Genomic DNA, 18,736 nt, shown 5'->3' with positions numbered 1-18,736 from the left:
AAAGCTCCAAGTTAGAGCATCTGCAATTCAACCCAATGTGCAGCAAGCCATATGGAGAAAACATGGGACGGAAGGAAACAGAAGAAGTGCATCATCTCTGCCTTCGTCTGGAGAGCTGCCTCTGCAAGCGAGGGCCACGGGCTCCTCTGGCCTGCGTGTCCCAGCCAAGGCTGTCTGGCTTCCATCCATCCATCCATCTATCCATTCATTCATTCATTCATTCATTCATCAAATATTCTTTGAATTCCTGTCATGGGCCAGGAAATGTTCCCTCACCAGGACAGAGGAACCAAGACAGGCAGAGGTCTGTCCTCAGGGAGGGAGAAGGGGTCAGGACATAAGCAAAACACATGAGAAAGACACCATGATCGCCTCCAGTTACAAGAACTCTTGAAAAGTAACAGGGAGATGTGATAGGAAGTGGAGAAGAGGCCTGCCACTAAGGATAAGGTGGATTTAGGAAGGCCTTTCTCAGGAGGAGGCAATAGAGCCAAGCTCTGAAGCATGATGAAAATCCAGCAAGAATTGCTGTGAAGAAAGTAGCCCAGACAGAGGGAACAGTATGTGCAAAGGCCCTGAGGTGGGAATGAACTAGTGCTTTAGTGGAATTGCAAGAAGCCTGGAGTAGAGGGACAGTGGGACAAGACAACAAGATAGCTGGGAGACAGAGACATCAGGGTCTTACAGACTTGTAGGGAGTTTGAGTTTTACTCTGGTGCTATTAGAAGACCCTGAAGCGTTTGAAGTAGAAGAGTGACTACTCTGATTTACATGCTTTTTAAAAGATTATTTATTTATTTATTTGACAGGCAGAGACCACAAGTAAGCAGAGAAGCAGGCAGAGAGAGAGAGTGGGGAAAGCAGGTTCCCTGCTTAGCAGAGAGCCTGATGCAGGACCCTGAGATCCTGACCTGAGCTGAAGGCAGAGGCTTAACTCACTGAGGCACACAGGTGCCCCTCTAATTTACAGTTATAGATCGCTCTGCTGCTGAGGGAGGTGTGGATGGGGAAGCAGGCATATCCTGGTGTCTTAGAGGAAAGTTGCCCAAGCCAGGCAAGATGGCAGCTTGGCCAAAGTTGGGGCAGGATGGTGGTGGTCACAGGGGCCAGATGTGTTTGCAAATAGGTGGGGGAGGGCTGCCCATTGCCTGCTGAGAATGCAGACCCATGACCTTGGGTCCACGGTGGCTGACAAGGACCAGGGCAGTGTAGCTGGGCAGAGATGTGAAAATACAGCTTCCCTGCTCTCAGCAGGTGAGGAGCACCATCTATGTCATTGCCCATGGAAGGCCTGGTTTTCCTTTCCTCTCCCCTCACCTCCATGGTCATAAGCATAGTGACTCATCACTGGCATTCTCCTGCCAGGTGGAAGAGTAGGGAGAGGAAGTCACTACCTAGGATCACACAGGACAAGGGGCACCTCAGGAGAACCCTTTTCCATAGACTGCATGACGCCTTGAGGTGTTAGCCAGCCCTTTCCAACGTCCACCTGACTATCTTTCACCGCAGCTGGCAGAGGAAGGGTGGCACTGCCCATACCAGCAAGGACACACATTCCCATGTAGCCCACAGTGGCATGGCTTTTCATCTTCGTTGTGAGAGCGGACCGTTGCCTTCTCCTAGAATAGTGGGAAACTGCACATAGCAGTGTGCGGACCCCAGAAGCAGAGTGCAGCATGAGGGAGGTGAGGAGGGACTGCCGAGAAGCCATGACCTAAGAACAGGGGAGTGTAGAAGTGGGAGTGGCCAGAGGGCCCTGGAGCGAACATGGCCCTAGGGCTGTCCTGCTTTGGCCAAAGTGACCAGGCTTTTCTATCTCCGCCTCCATCAGCTGCTGTGTGGCAGCATGTGGCCCTGGCAAGGCTGAGGAAGTCCTGGAAGGCTGGCAGCTGGAGGCTGAATGCTGGTGACACCCCCACAGCTGGGGCACTAGCACCTCCTACAGGGGCCTTGAGAGGTTTCCATGTCCACCACATTTCATCCCGCTAACTCAGCCATGACCCATTTATAAACCAGCAGTTGGGGTTGTGCTAATGTGACATCTTCCTTTCCCTAAAGCAGGAATAGCCAAATGTCCATGACCATGAGCTGACAGCTCTGAGATTCAGTAGGGTCTTTCTAGGCCACCAGCCAAAGGGGCAAAGATAGATGGTCTTTCTCCTCCATCCAGATACATCAGAATTAGGTGATATAATGTGATATCTAATCCTTATCAATTTTCCCATTATCCCAGATTCCTGTTTTCAGTCAGGATCCAATGAAAGTCCCTGCCTTGATTTTGCTTCTTGGGTCTACTTTTTGGTCTCCTTCTGTCTAGAACACCCAATTCCTCTCATCCCCACCCCCTTTCTTCTCATGATTTGGTCTTTGACAAGTCCAGGCCAGTTGTCTTGTAGGACATTGTCCATTCTAGATTTGTCTGATGATTGGAATTCTTTAACTTCTTCTTCTTTTAGCTTTATTTAGCTATAGTTTTCCCATGTAAAGTGAACAATTCCATAACTTTTAACACATTCACAGATAATGGGTGGCCATCGCCATATTTGGTTCTATGACATTGTCATCTCCTCAAAACCCATTTGCTGTTATCCTCCTAAGCCCCTCTCCCCAGCCCTGAGCAACCACTAACCTACTTTCTCTCTCTTTGGGTTTTCCTAATCTGGCTTTTCATAGAATGGAATCGTGTGGTATTGTGTCTTTGGTAATTAGCTTCTTTCTCATAGCATAATGTTTTCAATTTGTTCACGTGGTCACATTTCTTTTTATGACTAAAGAGTACTCCTCTATGTGGGGATGGCACATTTGGTTTATCCACTTGTGCACTGAGGGGCATTTGGGCTGTTTCCACCTCTCAGTACGAATATGCTACTTTCCTTACTTGTGTACAAGTCTTTGTTGGGATGTATGCTTTCATCTCTTGGGTAGATGTTGGGTAAATTGCTGGGTTAATTTATGTTTAATGTTAGAAGAACTGCCAGACTGCTTCACAAAGCTGCTGAAATATTTTCTATTCCTGACAGAAGTGTATGAGGCTGACTTCTCCACAGTCTGACCAGCCTGACTAGTGGGCGTCACTCTCTGACTTTTTGATGCTGTTCTCCTCAGTGTTGCATGGTGGAGGCTTCTCTCTAAGGTAGGGGGTCTTCTACTCCCACAGCCTCACCCCAGCCGACTGGGCCTCCTAGACCCAGATCATGAAGGATACAAATGACACAGAACCTGATGGCATCATTTTCTTATTTTTGTAGTTGGTCAGATCCTGCAATTTCCTACCAAGTTTCACTCAGTGCCCTAATAAGATCCTCAGGAAGCAGCCAGGGTAGAGCTGTAAGGTGAAGACACTTAGGCCTCTGAGAGGTGAAGGTTGCTCAAGTGAGCTGGTGCTGGAGATGGGGCCAGGGTTCCTGGGAGCTGCAGTGTGTAGTACTGGGGAAAGTAGCCTAAAGGAGGAGTTTCCTGAGAGCAGGTGACTCATTGAAACAAGCCTCCATTCTAATCTGCATGCTAGGCTCCCTGTCCAGGATGCTTCTGTTCCCCATTACTGTTTACCAAAGAGGTGCTGATGCTGTGGGAAACTCAGCATCTCTGGATTCAGACAGGCCAGGCTGTAACAGCCCATGTTCCCAGTCTGGAAGGCTGATTTGAGGAGGCCGGGCCCAGCATGGCACTTGCAGTCTCTGCCAACTCATCTAGATGGCAGTCGGTCCCTCCTCTGGGGATAGTGCCCCAGTCAGGGCTAAGAAGTCTCCTTGGGGTGGCTGCTTCTGTGGAGTTGCAGGGTTTGGGCGTTTGCTCTCTGTGACCAGGTGAGGCCAGGGCAGGCAGGTGTTTACCCAGGCAAGGACAGTCTCTCCTAAGGTCCAAGTCTTCCTGCCTACCCTGCACCAACCCTGTGATTCTTGGGAGACAGAGTCCTCTGAGATTCTAACCTCTTCTTCTAGTCCCTTGCTGTTTTCTTTCCTGCCTTATACATCTGTCCATCTTCAACTGCCAACATCAGATTCAAGGCCTAGCCAGATATCACCTCCTCTCTGGAGCCATCTTTCTCTGCCCTCCTCTGAATGTCTGTGTAGTAGCACATCTGCACCTCCTTTAGACACTAACCTAGGGTCTTAGTGCTCTGTGTTCTAGGTGATCAGAGCTGTGACTTCTGGTCTGAACAGATACTACAGGTTCTCCTTGAGGGCCGTGCCTGAGTCTTGCTCACCTTTGTCTTCTTTAATGATTTGTTCAGAATTATTTTTGTCACCAATAACAGACTTTTAGCTCAAACTGACCTAAGGGAAAGGATCCCCTGGTACATGTTACTGTAAGTCTAGTGGCTTTAGGTATAGCTGGTCCAGAGCCCATTTGTTTTGGCTGTGTCTCTTGGTTCTGCTGCCAGTAGCCTCTTCTTGGGTGATGGCAAAGGTAGCTAACTCAGCTATCCTGGCAGAATCCCATACTGGAGGTCCATTGGTCTGGGTTGGGTCACATGCTCACTCCTGTGTCCGTGGCTGCCCAAAGAGAAGCTTTCTGATCGGCCAGGCTTGTGTCATAGTCTCACTTTAGGATTAGGGGTTTGTCATGGACCAGTTTTCAGGGAAGAGGTACTTTCCAAGGGAAATCCTGGTCACTGGGCAGGAAAAACAGCACCAACTCTGTGGAGATGATTTTCCTTGACTCCTTCCTCCCTCTCAGGCCCTATTCTTAGGGACCATTCATCCACCCTCCTAGGTATTTCTCACACTTGCTCCTTGTTCTCAGGAACTTGCCCCCTATTCCTCTCCTTGGCCCTGGCCCATCATTGTTTATTCCTCATGTAACAGCCAGAGGTGCTTTCCTAAAACATATGCAGATCACATACTAATTAAAATTATTGATGGTGCCTCATTGCCCTTTGGGTGAAATTCATTCTTCTGAGCAAAGCGTGTGCACCCCTTGGTGATCTAGCCCTCCAGCCCTGTCTCTCTCTGTTACTTCCTCCCTCTGGGGCTTATGTTCCATGATCCTCAAATCATCCCGAGCTGTCCTTTGCTTCTGCCTGGGATGCCCTTTCCCAGCTTCTCTGACTGGCAGACTTTTACTTTTTAACACTCAGCTCAGGCATCTCCTTCTCCAGGAAGGCCTCTGGGACTTCTGTGAACAGATAAGAAGACCTTCCACTTGGTGCCCATATCTGCTCACCTCTATGAGTTAGGCTGATTCTGATGATCAAATGTTCTGGCCTCTGCTTGCCCTTCAGGTGCTTCTTCCCATTTACCTTCCTAGTGCTTAGCTTGGCGCTAGCCCAGTGATGCATCGTGAGCAGTGAGTATTGACAATCAGTGGACCCAGGGGAGCAAGGATCCTGGTGGGCCCTGCGTGCCCTGGGCAAAACAGAGTTGCAAGCTTCCTGCCTGGATATGTTCAGCCCTGGGTTTATATGCCCTTCCTCTACCTGCCCTCCCCACAATGGTGGGTTGCCCTCTAGCCACCTTACTGTAGGAGTGCTTTTATTTTCTTCCTAACATTTTGCTTGGCTATTGTTCTTCTGTGTGTTTACTTATTATCTCTCTCCCAACCCCTGTGACTATGACCTGTCAGCTCCACTAGACCAGATTTCAGTACTGACCATATCCTAAGTACTGGGAACAGCATCCCACATTAAAGGGCTTCAATAAATATTCAGTAAATGAATGGACTCCAGGTCACCCTGAGTGGGACATTTGCTCTCCCTTTGGGAAGAATTGCCATTGTTCCTGGGTTCAAGGAGCTGATGTGAAACTGGGGGAGGTTCCAATATGGTTGGTGATCCTCTCTCCCTGGGGACCTCTATCTACTCCAAGCCACTGGCTGGCAGAGGTTATTCCAGAGAAAGAAGAAATGACTCATTCTAGGTTGGGCATCTCAAGATTTAATTCTCAGCAAAACCACCAATAATGACAAAGCAGATGAATCTGCAGGTGGCAGTGGGAAGGGTGAGCTTTCTCAGTCCTGTCTTCCTTTTTGCTGAGCTGCTAGGTTTGCTCATAGTCATCCCCAACCTCACTATCCTGTCCTTGTGGACTTGGGCCTTGCTGTCTCTTTCCAGTTGTCTATCCCTGCTCTGCTCTCTTTCATTATCTTTCCCCCTTTTTCATATCATCTTCTTCATCCACTGCACAGATGGTGGCCTACAGTATGTGCACTAGCTATCCATGGGCTGATTCCACTTACAACATTTTCCTTTTCTTGTTAATGAGAAGGAGATGCAAACTCCAAACTCTGATTATTTTCTTCTAGTTTTAAGGTTCCTGATGCAGAATAGCTTGACATTTATGAGTCATGTGTTGATTCTATTTAAATTGTATCATCTATCCACCCACTAATCAATCCATCAATGCATCAATGTGTCTCTCCATCAATCCATCCATCCATCCATCCATCCATCCATCCATTCACCCATCCATTTATCCACAAACTCATTCACTATCCATTCACCTGTCTTTCAGTCCATACATCCCTTATCCATCTGTCTGTCCATTCAACTATCCATCAAATATTCTATCCAATTGTTCATCCATATGTCTATTCATCCACTCTTCCATTTATTCATCCTTCCATCTGTCTAACCATTTGATGGATTGTCCATCCTTCCATCAATCCATCCATCCATCCATCCATCCATCCATCCATCCATTCATCCATCCATACATCCTTCCATCTGTGTATTCATCAATCCATCCATCCATCCGTCCACTCATGCCTGTATGCATGCACCCATCCATCCATTCATCTGCCATTCAACTAAAGAATCATTTGTCTATCCATTGGTGCATCCGCTCTTCCATACACCCATCTATCCTTCCATCTAACTATCCACTCATCTATCCCTCTATCATCCATCAATCCATCCATCCATCCATACATTCATCCAGTCATCCATCATTCATCCATCCATCTATCATTCTGCAGCTATCTGTTCATCCATCCATCCAACCATCTGTCCATTCCCCTTCCATCTACCCATCCTTCTGTCCATCTGTGCCTCTGCTATCCATCTGTCCATCTTTTAGTCTACCTGTATTTGTATGTCCTTTCATCCATCCATTCATCTGTGCATGCATTTATCCTTTCTTCTGTCCATCAATCGGTTCACCCATCCATCATCCATCCATCCATCCATTCACTCATCTATATATCCATCCTTCCAACTATCTCTCCATCCTTCCACCCACTCATTCATCCATGCATCCATCCATCGACCCATCTATCCATCCATGCACACATCCATCCTTCTATCCATCCATCCATCCATCCATCCATTTGATTACCTTCATCTTTCTGCCTATTCATTCACTCATTCATTCATCTATCTACCAATCCATTGGCCTCCATCCATTTTTCTACCCATACAGGCATCCATCCATCCATCCATCCATCCATCCATCCATTTATCCATCCTTTCACCCATACCTATATAATTTCATAAATCTGTACATCTACCTAAACATCCATTCATCCATTTATCGGTCATTCACCCATCTATCCTTCCTGTCAGCTATCCACGCATCTGTCCAACCATCCATCCCTCCATCTGTACATACAAACATACATACTTTTATCTATCTATTAATCCATCCATCCACCCATCCAATCATCTATTCATCCATTGATTTGTCTGTCCATTCATCTATCCATCTGTCCCTCCATCCATTCATGCATTCATCTGTCTTTTTTTTTTTAAGATTTTATTTACTTACTTGACAGAGAGATCACAAGTAGGTAGAGGGGCAGGCAGAAAGAGAGAGGGAAGAAGGCGCCCTGCTCAGCAGAGAGCCTGATGCGGGGCTCGATCCCAGGATCCCAGGATCATGAGCTGAGCCAAAGGCAGGAGCTTCAACCCACTGAGCCACACAGGCACCCCCATTCATTTGTCTTTATCTGTCTGCCATCTAACCATCCATCCACCCCTCCACATGTCCATCCATCTGCCCACCGGTCTCTCTATCAACTATTTATCCATTCATCTGTCTCCATCCATCTGCCCATGCATCAATCCCCCATAATCTATCTATCCATCCATCCATCCATCATTCCATAGCCATCCATCCTTCAATGACCCATGCACACAATCCTCCATCTATGCAACCATCCATCTGTCCATCCATCTATCTGTCTACATCCTTTTGTCCTTTTGTCCATCCTCCCATCCATGCATTCATCCTTTCATCTGTCCATCCACCTGCCCACCCATCCTTCACCCACCCTTCCATCTATCCATCCATCCATCCATCCATCCATCCATCATTTATCCATCCATTAACTCATCTATCCATCCATCTACTAATCCATCCAACTATCTATCCATCCATACACACATCCATCCCACTATCCATCCACCCATCCATCCATCCATCCACCCAGCCAGCCAGCCAGCCATTTATTGACCCATCTGTCTACCCACCCATCCATCTATCCATCAACCCATTCACATAACCATCCATCCATCCTTCCTTCCATCCTTCCATCCATCCATCCACGCATGCCATCATCCATCGGTCCATCCATCCCACCATCCATCCATCCATTTGTTCATCTGTCAACCCATCTTCCCATCCTCTCAACTCTCCATCCATCCATCCTTCCATCCATCCACTACACGGGCACTGGTCCTTGATGAATATGACACAAGAGGCTGTGTGGTGGGTGGAGGAATAAATCAAATGTACCCATAGATGCAATGTTAATTGGAGACTATAAGCTCAAGTGCTGGCAGCAAGAGACACAAGGCATGGTGTCTGTAGTGGTAAAGAACATCTCAACCCATCAGTCTCATATCACAAATTATCTCCCTCTGCCTGCTAATGGCCTGCTGTCTGTTGGTCTATGTATCTGACCTGAAACTTGTAGCAGGAATCTTAGCTAGGGGAGATCCTATGTGGCTACAGGCAAGAATGAGGGTTCTAGGCAGGGCTTCTAAGAAGTGAGAATGTTTGAACTCGGCCTGAAGGCTGAATAGAGTCCATATGCCCAGGACACATGGAAGAGGCTTTGCAAAGAGAGAAAAAGGCCTGATGTCATCCCATTTCCTGGCCGATATATGATTTTCATATGCTCTGGGACAGCCTATTTGCTGTTCCCTTTCTTCTTCACCCATCCTTCCACTCAAGAGTGAGGGACAACAACTGCCATTGTTCCTTTCCCCTCTCTCCAGGTGGCCAGTGGAACTATGGAGGAGACACACATGTGCAAATGTGTATGTGCATATATGCACATGGATGGGAAATCCTGGGGTGGGGACCTTATCTATTTTGTTGTCTGCTGCAGCCCAGAACCTAGAGTGGGTGCTCAGTAAATACTTGTTGGGATGAATAAATGACAGAAAAATGGTACATATTGAATGCATGAATGAATGAAAGAATGAATGGAATAGATATAAAGAGCTTCAAAATGGTTTGGGTTGGGTGGACTGTCCCACCTTGGACTATGCTCAGGAATGTGATGGCAGGGACCAGTATAGTTTGTATTTCATTCCTTTTATACTGATTAATATTTTTAATTACAGAAGCATACATGAATATATATCATCATGATAAAAGTAATGCAAACATTACAGATAAGGCTAACACACTCATTTCTCACTAGCTCCTCTTCTCACCCCAGAGGGGGACATTGTTGATGCTGTGAGATGTTCCCTTCCATAGGATTCTCTGTGCATTTCAGATATATATGTGTGTGTGTGCATGTGTGTGGATGCACCCAATCACAGTATACATCAACCTCTTGTAAGATTAAAAAAAAAGTTGAGGCACCTTGGTGGCTCAGTTTGTTAAGCATCCTTCTCCTGATTTCAGCTCAGGTCGTGATCTCAGGTTTGTGAGATTGAGCCCTGCGCTTGTCTCTGTGCTCAGAGGGGAGTCTGTTTCTCTCCCTTTGTCCCTTCCCTCAGAATCTCTCTCTCTTAAATAAATACATAAATAAATATGTAAAAAGGATTTTAAAAAGTGAAATTACATTGCAAGCATTATTTGAATCTTATTTTATTTTCAACTTACTTTCTTTTCCCAGAATAACATTTCCTGGAGCTTCTTCTATAAGAGAGCACATCTCATTCTTTTTCCTTGCTGCTCTTGTGGACTGAGGTTCCATAGGTCATTTAGGCACACCATTTTTCCCATGAGTTTGGGATATTCTGAAATATTTGTTCAGAGAAAGAGAGAGAGAGAGTGCACTTCAGTGAGTGTTTTTGGATCCAGCTTCTCATGTCCCTGTATCATTGCCCCATCCTAGATTGGCATAATTGTCCCTTTCCTGATGATCCCAGTGGAAAGAACAGCCCCTCCCTGCCTACAGCTTGCAGCACTGGAGACCCAGAAGGCCACACAGCCCAAGTGTCAGCGTGAAGGGCCCACTCCCGAGAGAAGGAGTCCTATGACCTGGCCTTAACTCAGACTCAAGGTACTTCCCCAGTACCCACGATGTTCCAGGCCCAGGGTAAGGAACAGAGCATATTGGTGGCCTCATTCCTACCTCATGAGGCTGTCAGTCCACCATGTGTTTGTATCAGTCTTGTGCTGGAGGTCTGAGGGAAGGATGAGGTGGGGTGGCTGCCAACAGGGTCCTGGAATGAGTGGCTTCTCCAGAAGCACAGAAACCTAGGGCATGAGGGTATTGGTATCACCTGGCCCCCTCCTGTGCAGCATCACTGCAGCCTGATGGCCAGCTCTGATGAGCTCACCTCTGCATGGCTTGGAGTCAGCCCGGCTTGGCCCTCCATGCCTCTGCTCTCCTCTGCCCTTCCTCTCCTCCAGGGCTGGAAAACATCTCTAATTCCAATGGGCATCACAGTCTGCAGCTCCTCCTCAGGCAAACTGGGCACAGGTGCCAACTGTTAGTGCACTCTCCTGACTTCCATTTCCATAGCTCAGCACCTACAAAACACCCCCATCAGAGTCATGCCAACAAGAGGGGGCTGTGGCCGTGTGTGTGTGCCCATGTGCATGTCCATGTGCCGGCTGCTGGAGCCTGTGGGAAACCAGGAGGGAAATTTCCAGTACAACGACCGTATGCCTGAGAATGAGGGGATTGCTCGGCAAACTTCAGAAGTGATCAAAATGTCCTTTCTCTAAAGTCCTGGCTTAACATGGAAGGGATTGGAGGAGATTATGCTGAGTGAAGTAAGTCAAGCAGATAGAGTCAATTATCATATGGTTTCACTTACTTGTGGAGCATAAGGAATAACACAGAGGACATTGAAAGAAGGAGAGAAGTGAGTTGGGGGAAATCGGGGGTGGGTGGTTGAGATGAACCATGTGGACTCTGAGAATCAATCTGAGGGTTTTGGAGGGAATAGGGTGGGAGATTGGGTGAGCCTGGTGGTGGATATTAAGGAATGCATGTATTGCATGGAGAACTGGGTGTGGTGCATAAACAATGAATCTTGGAACACTGAAAAAATAAAATAAAATTTAAAAAATGGGCAGATAATACAACATAGGGACTAAGTCAATGGTATTATAATAGCAGTATATGGTGTCAGAGGTAGCTACACTTGTGGGGAACATAGCATAATGTTTAGAATTGTCAAATTCTATGTGGTACATCTGAAACCAATGTAACATTGTGTGTCAACTATGCTTCAATAAAAATATTTAAAACTGGGCTGAAAAAATGTTAGCAGGTGCACATAAAATAGCGAGTCAGTTGGGATGGATTACTATAGAATACAATTTCTGCACATGCCAGATTATGAATTAAGGGCATAATTTTCTGTAAATTGTAATTCTTATTTGGTAAGGAAGACTAATTTTTTCCCTCATATAGAAGGAAAAAAAAAAAAAAAACGCCTCTCCTGGGCCACTGCTCTTTAGAACAGGCTCTACCAGCCCATCTCCCATGGGGATGGTCGGATGGGTGAAGCTGTGTCCCAGAGTGGCTGCAGTCAGAGACACTGCAGGAGGCCTTTCACTCCTGGGGTGACCAGGGAGCTGACATAGGTTGCTGAGGTGGCTTTTGGGTGGAAGAAGAAAGACTCTTGCTCATGGACACTGCACTGCTCTGGAATGAGGATGGATAATGAGGATGGGCCGCTCTGGATGTGTGGGGTGAAGATGAGATGCAGGTAACCAGGAGAGACGGAGGTTGTTGGCAAGGCATTGGAGGCTGTGTTCATCATTCATTCATTCAGTCCACAAGAGTTTACTGAGTGCCCAAGGGATGGGGCCCTCTTCCAAGCTATGGGGTCACAGCAATGCTAAGTTCCAGTGGAGAGAAGCAGCCAATCAACAAGGACTAAGACAAGCATCCATCCTAGCTACAAAGGAAGGCAGAGTGACTGGTGGGGGCTCATCAGAGAAGGCCCCAGTGGGTAGATGACCATGGGGCTAAACCACACAGTCTTCCCACTGTGCTAAGCCACTGTGAGTATGAGGCCTGGAGGTCGAGCAAGCCAGGCTTGTTCCGATGAGAGAATAGGCCAGCAAGGCTGGAGTCCTGGGAGGAAGGGCGAGTGGAGAGGCTGGGCTGGGTTGGGGACAATCGAAGTGCATGAGAACTGGATAGTTTTGAGTGAGGGAGAGACGTGACTGGTTGTTGATAGAAGCTTCCTCAGGCTGTCATGTAGAGAACTGTCAGCAGAGGTGCCATGGTAGGAGAGGGAGCCTCTGGGAATCGCTGCACTTCTGGTTCTTCATCCCGGCTCCCAAGGCCTTGGGGTGTGTGGGTGGCTCTGTGCCAGCTGCCTCTTCTCCTGATGGAATGCAAGGAAGGACAATCCTTCCAGAATACCTAAGGCCGCTCACTCCAGTGTGATGGCTGGAGACTCCTGAAGGCAGGGGAAAGCAGAGGACTCATTCTAGTGTGGACCCATATTTGTCCAGATTCATTCAAATGGAAATGACAGAAACCCGAGTCAACAGGCTCAAGTGAAACTTGAAAGAGTATCAACAAATTACTGGCCCTTGCTGTCAAAAAGTCTAGGGATTTCAGTCATAGCTGGATCCAGGGGCTTAAACAATATCGACAGGAATCTTTCTTGCTTTGTCTCTACTTTCGTCTGTGCTGACTTCATTTTCAGGCAGAAGGTCCCCATGTGGTGGAAGAGATGCTGTCGGCACTTTCAGACTTAACCTCCTCTCAGCTGAGGAATGGTCTTTGCCCAAATGAGACTGCTTGTGGGAGTCCCAGAGGTAAGCCAGACCAAGAAGGAGGTGCTGTGGCTGAGTTGGGGATGTTCCTTCTGCTCACTGTCCTCTTCCCTTCAGACTTGATGGTAACTTCTGACAGAACTCTGGAAACCACACCTGCAGACCCTGCTTCCCCCCAAGCAGTACACCTGTTGATTCTGGTTCTTTCTGCTAATGACCATACAGACCCTTGCCCAGAACCCCCAGCCACACTGAGGGCCTGGCCAGAGTGGCTTCTGGGCATCACACACACAAACCCTGTCTATGGAGTCTGCCCTGAGAACATGATATGCTCCTGCCTCACTGGGGACCAAGATTGTGTCAAGGCTCTCATATTCCCACAGTAGAGGAGGTGTAATGTGGAGAAATCACTTTATCCACATACCCCACATACCCACATACCCTCAAGATGCCAGAAGCCACTGTGCTCTTTTGAGTCAGACCAGCATGCTCCTCTAGAATGCAGGTTCTGGGGACAGAGGGCCTGAGGTGCTCGCTGTGTGACCTTGGATAGGTTCCTTGACCTTTCTGTGCCAGAGTATTCTCCTCAGTGAAGTGGGGCTTCTGGTAGGGCTTCTGTGAAGCCCAACTGAATTAGCTCAACAGGTGCCTGGGACAAAGCAGGTGCTCCCCACACACTAGCTCTGGTCTTCATCAGGTGTGACAGAGCGTGGGGCATGCCGGGCCGAGGTTGGGTGGCAGCTGATAGTAACCGACTCCAGCCTATCCTAAAACATGTAAAACATGTACCACCTGGGGATTGGGCCCAGGCTTTGGAGCCATGAGATTGTCTGAGGTCCTGGGGTCCAATCAGCATCACACCCAGGATCCCGGATCCACCTCCTCACCATTCACCAAGCTCCAGGCTCCAGGCTGAGCAGCACATCCTTGCCCTTGATGAAGGCACACTGCTTAAGGAGTACGCCCACACGAGGAAAGAGATTACACTCACCTTTCTCCTGGAACATTTAGCCTCTGGGGGACATGGCACTTAGGGTGACCCCTCCTTTCCACCCACACACTGGGAATGCAACAGCAGCTCAATCCTGTGGGGTCCCACACCATGTGCTCTGAGTCTCCTGGAAATGGCCCCAGGGACACTGAAAGTGTTATCACTTTTTTTTTTAAATTTCTTTTCAGTGTGTCAGAATTCATTGTTTATGCACCACACCCAGTGCTCCACGCAATACGTGCCCTCCATAATATCCACCACCTGGCTCCCCTAACCTCCCACCCCCCGCCCCTTCAAAACCCTCAGATTGGTTTTCAGTGTCCATAGTCTCTCATGGGTCATCTCCCCTTTGAATTTCCCTCAACTCCCTTCTCCTCTCCATCAAGGTGTTATTAGTATTATTACTGACCATAAAGTACTGGACAAATGACTGTGGATCTGCAGGCAAGGAGGAGTCTTCCTTCCTGGGGAGAGATTTGAGGGCTGGTTTAAGAGCCTTTCAGAGCCACAAGGCCAGCAGAGGGAGCAGGCTCTGCAGAAGCCTTCAGGAGCAGAGCTACTGGGGCTGGGAAGTCTTTGATTACCTACATCTGTATGTATGGAAACTTCTGGGAGCTGCGGAGGGGAGAGGGAAGTGTAAACAGCGAGAAGTCGGTGGCCTCCTCGCCAGATTGTTGGTGGGGCATGGGCCACACAGACCTGGCCTGTGCTCTGCCGCAGGGGCTGCTAAGTGATCCGGGAGCAGAGAGCAGGATGGAACCCAGGAGAGGAATCAGGGCTTTATGATGCCCTTGCTTGTGCGTAGCAAGAGAAAATAACCCTCGGAAGTGTGAATTCATTGGCTCGGTCATTGGCGTGTGGTACTGTGCTTGCCTTCTGGTAGGCTAGAGAGGATCCGAGGCCTGTCCACGGCAGCAGAGGCCATACGGCCTGCGGGCAGGGTGGGGGTCCATGTAGGCTCACTCCGCTGATGGAAGCTGTTCCTGCTGTTCTGCACCCAGGCTTCTCTAAGCAGCGCTCACTTTTGGCAGGTCCTGCCTGCAGTTGGCTGGGCTGTCCGCCTGCCTGCCTCTGGGCTTCTCGCTCTCTGCGGTGGGGGAGCGGGTGGGGGCAGGTGTATCCTTGCTTCCATTGTATCTTGTTGCTGCTTTCTGCTACAGGAGGCTGGTTCCTAGTCAGGGCTGTGGGACACACACACACACACACACACACACACATTAATAAGAGAATAGACAAGAACCATAAGATTCTCTCAACTGATGCAGAAAAAGCATTTGACAAAACACAGCATTCTTTTTCTTTTAAAGATTTTATTTATTTATTTACTTATTTACTTATTTGATAGAGAGACACAGTAAGAGAAGGAGCACAAGCAGGGAGAGTGGGAGATGGCGAAGCAGGCCTCCCTCTCAGCAAGGAGCCCAACATGGGGCTTGACCCCAGACCTAGGGATCATGAGCTGAGCAGAAGGCAGACACAAAATGACTGATCTGCCAAGGAGCCCCAAAACACAGCATCCCTTCAAGATTAAAACGCTCCAGATTGTAGGGATTTAGGGATCATTCCACAATTTCATAAAAACCATTTATGAAAAGCCCACAATGAATATCATTCTCGATGGGGAAAAGCTGAGAGCCTTTTCTTTTTTTTTTATTTCTCTCTCTCTCTCTCTCTCTTTCTTTCTTTCATTCCTTCTCTCTTTCTTTCCTTCCATCTATTTTTATTAACCTATAAGTCTTTTACATAAGATCAAGAACACTACAAGGATGCCCACTCTCACCACTGTTGTTCAGCATAGTACTAGAAGTCCTAATAACAGCAATCAGACAACAAAAAGAAATAAAAGGTATTCAAATTGGCAAGGAAGAAGTCAAACTCTCTCTTTTCACAGATGACATGGTATTTTATGTGGAAAACCCAAAAGACTCCACCCCCTGATTACTCAAACTCATACAGCAATTCAGTAATGTGTCAGGACACAAAATCAATGCATAGAAATCAGTTGCTTTCCCATTCACTAACAATGTAACTATAGAAAGAGAAATTAGGGAATCAATTCCATTTACTAAAGCACCCAAATGCCTTAGATACCTTGGAATAAACCCAACCAAAGAGGTAAAGAATTTATACTTGAGGAACTATAGAACACTCATGAAAGAAATTGAAGAAGACACAAAAAAGATGGACAAACATTCCATGCTCATGGATCAGAAGAATAAACATTGTTAAAATGTCTACGCTGCCCAGGGCAATCTATCTTTCAATGCCATCCCAATCAAAATGCCAATGACATTTTTCTAAGTGCTGGAACAAACAGTCCTAAAATTTGTATGGAACCAGAAAAGACCCCAAATCACCAAGGAAATGTTGAAAAAGAAAAACAAAGCTGGGGGTATCACATTGCCTGATTTCAAACTTTATTACAAAGCTATGAAAATCAAGATAGCATCTTACTGGAGCAAAAACAGACACACAGACCAATGGAATAGCGTAAAGGGCCCAGACATGGACCCTCAACTCTGTGGTCAAATAATCTTCAATTAAGGAAGGAAAAATTATCCATTGGAAAAAAGACAGTCTCTTTAATAAATGGTGCAGGGAAAATTGGACAGCTATATAGAGAAGAATGAATCTCGGCCATTCCCTTACACCATACACAAAGATAAACTCACAATGGATGAAAGACCTCAACATTAGACAGGAATCCATCAAAATTCTAGAGAAGAACATAGGCAGTAACCTCTTTGACATTGGCCATAACAACTCCTTTCAAGACATGTTTCCAAGGGCAAGGGAATCAAAAGAAAAATGAACTTTTGGGACTTCATCAAGATCAAAAGCTTCTACACAACAAAGGGAACAGTCAACAAAACAAAGAGGCAGTCACAGAATGAGAGAAAATTTTTGCAAATGGCACTGCAGACAAAGCGCTGATATCCAAGATCTAGAAAGAACTCCTGGAACTCAGCACCCAAAGGCAGATAATCAAGTAAAAAAATGGGCAGAAGACATGAACAGACACTTCTCCAATGAAGACATACAAATGGCTAGCAGACATGTGAAAAAATGTTCATTATAATTTGCCATCAGGGAAATTAAAATCCAAACCACAATGAGATATCACCTCATACCAGTTAGAATGGCAAAAATTAACAAGGCAGGAAACAATGAATGTTGGAGAGGATGTGGGGAAAGGGGAACCCTCTTAGACTGTTGGTGGGAAATCAAGTTGGTGCAGCCATTTCAGAAAACAGTGTGGAGATTCCACAAAAAATTAAAGCTACCCTATGACCCTGTAATTGCACTACTGGGTTTTAACCCCATCCCAATGTTCATAGAAACAATGTCCACAATTGCCAAACCGTGGAAGGAGCTGAGATGCCCTTTAACAGATGAATGGATAAGAAGATATGGTCCATATATACAACGCAATATTACTCAGCCTCCAGAAAAGATGAATACCCAACTTTTGCATCAATATGGATGGGACTGGGGGAGATGATACTCAGTGAAATAAGTCATGCAGAAAAAGTCAATTATCATATGGTTTCACTTACTTGTGGAACATAAGGAAGAACATGGAGGACATTAGGAGAAAGAAAGGAAAAGTGAAGGGGGGCAATTGGAGGGGAGATGAACCATGAGAGGTTGTGGACTCCAGAAACCAACTGAGCATTTTAGAGGGGAGGGAGTGGGGGGAATGGGTGAGCCTGGTGGTGGGTATTAAGGAGGGCACAAATTGCATGGAGCACTGGGTATTATACATAAACAATGAATCTTAGAACACTACAACAAAATCTAATGATGTATGGTGACTAACATAACATAATAAAAAATTTTTTAAAAAGTGGGAAAAAAGAATACTACAAAGATGTTTACCGTCACTACTATTGTTCAACTTAGTACTGAAAATTCTATCCTCAGCAATAAGATAACAAAAGGCAATAAAATGCATCCAAATAAGCAAAGAAGTCAAACTCTCACTATTTGCAGATACGTGATGTGTATGTAGAAAACTCAAAAGTCTCTACTCCAAAATTGCTAGAACTGATACAGGAATTCAGCAATGTGTGTGTATATTTATATGTTGAATATTATGGTGTATATATGTGTGTGTATATATGGCATATATCCTCCCAAAGTACTTTCCCATTAAAAGGAAGGACGAGAAGAAAATGAAACAAAAAGACTGTGTGTGAAAGAGGCACAGTGAGGACTTTGAGCCAGGTGGACCCAAGTTAGAGTGTGGACCTTGATACTCCCTACCTGGGTGGCCTTGGGCAGACCAACCTCTTGTAGCTATCTGTAATACTGCAGTGGCAACCATGCCTAGGTGGGAGGACAGTGTCAGGATTAAGTGGGCTAGTTCATAGAAAGCCCCAGGAGCCTTTTTCAGATTTCAGATGGTTCAAGGCCAGCCTGTGTGTGTGTGTGTGTGTGTGTGTGTGTGTGTGTGTGTGTGTTTTGGGGTGCGGGATGGGGAGGGAATCGTCTCCATGCTCCCTCTGAAGGACTGCCTGCAAGCCCACCACACACACCTCTGCCCCCTCCCAAGAGGTTCCCCAACCTCACTTTGTCCTGGAAGGTGGACTCCCCCTTCTGTTGGAACCGTAGGAGTGAAGCCAGTGCTTAGCCTCTCAAACCCCCCCACCCAGAG

The sequence above is a fragment of the Lontra canadensis genome, unplaced genomic scaffold (assembly GCF_010015895.1).
Source record: "Lontra canadensis isolate GAN:19392208 unplaced genomic scaffold, GSC_riverotter_1.0 scaffold202, whole genome shotgun sequence".
Taxonomy (NCBI): domain Eukaryota; kingdom Metazoa; phylum Chordata; class Mammalia; order Carnivora; family Mustelidae; genus Lontra; species Lontra canadensis.
This window is presented reverse-complemented; position numbering follows the sequence as displayed.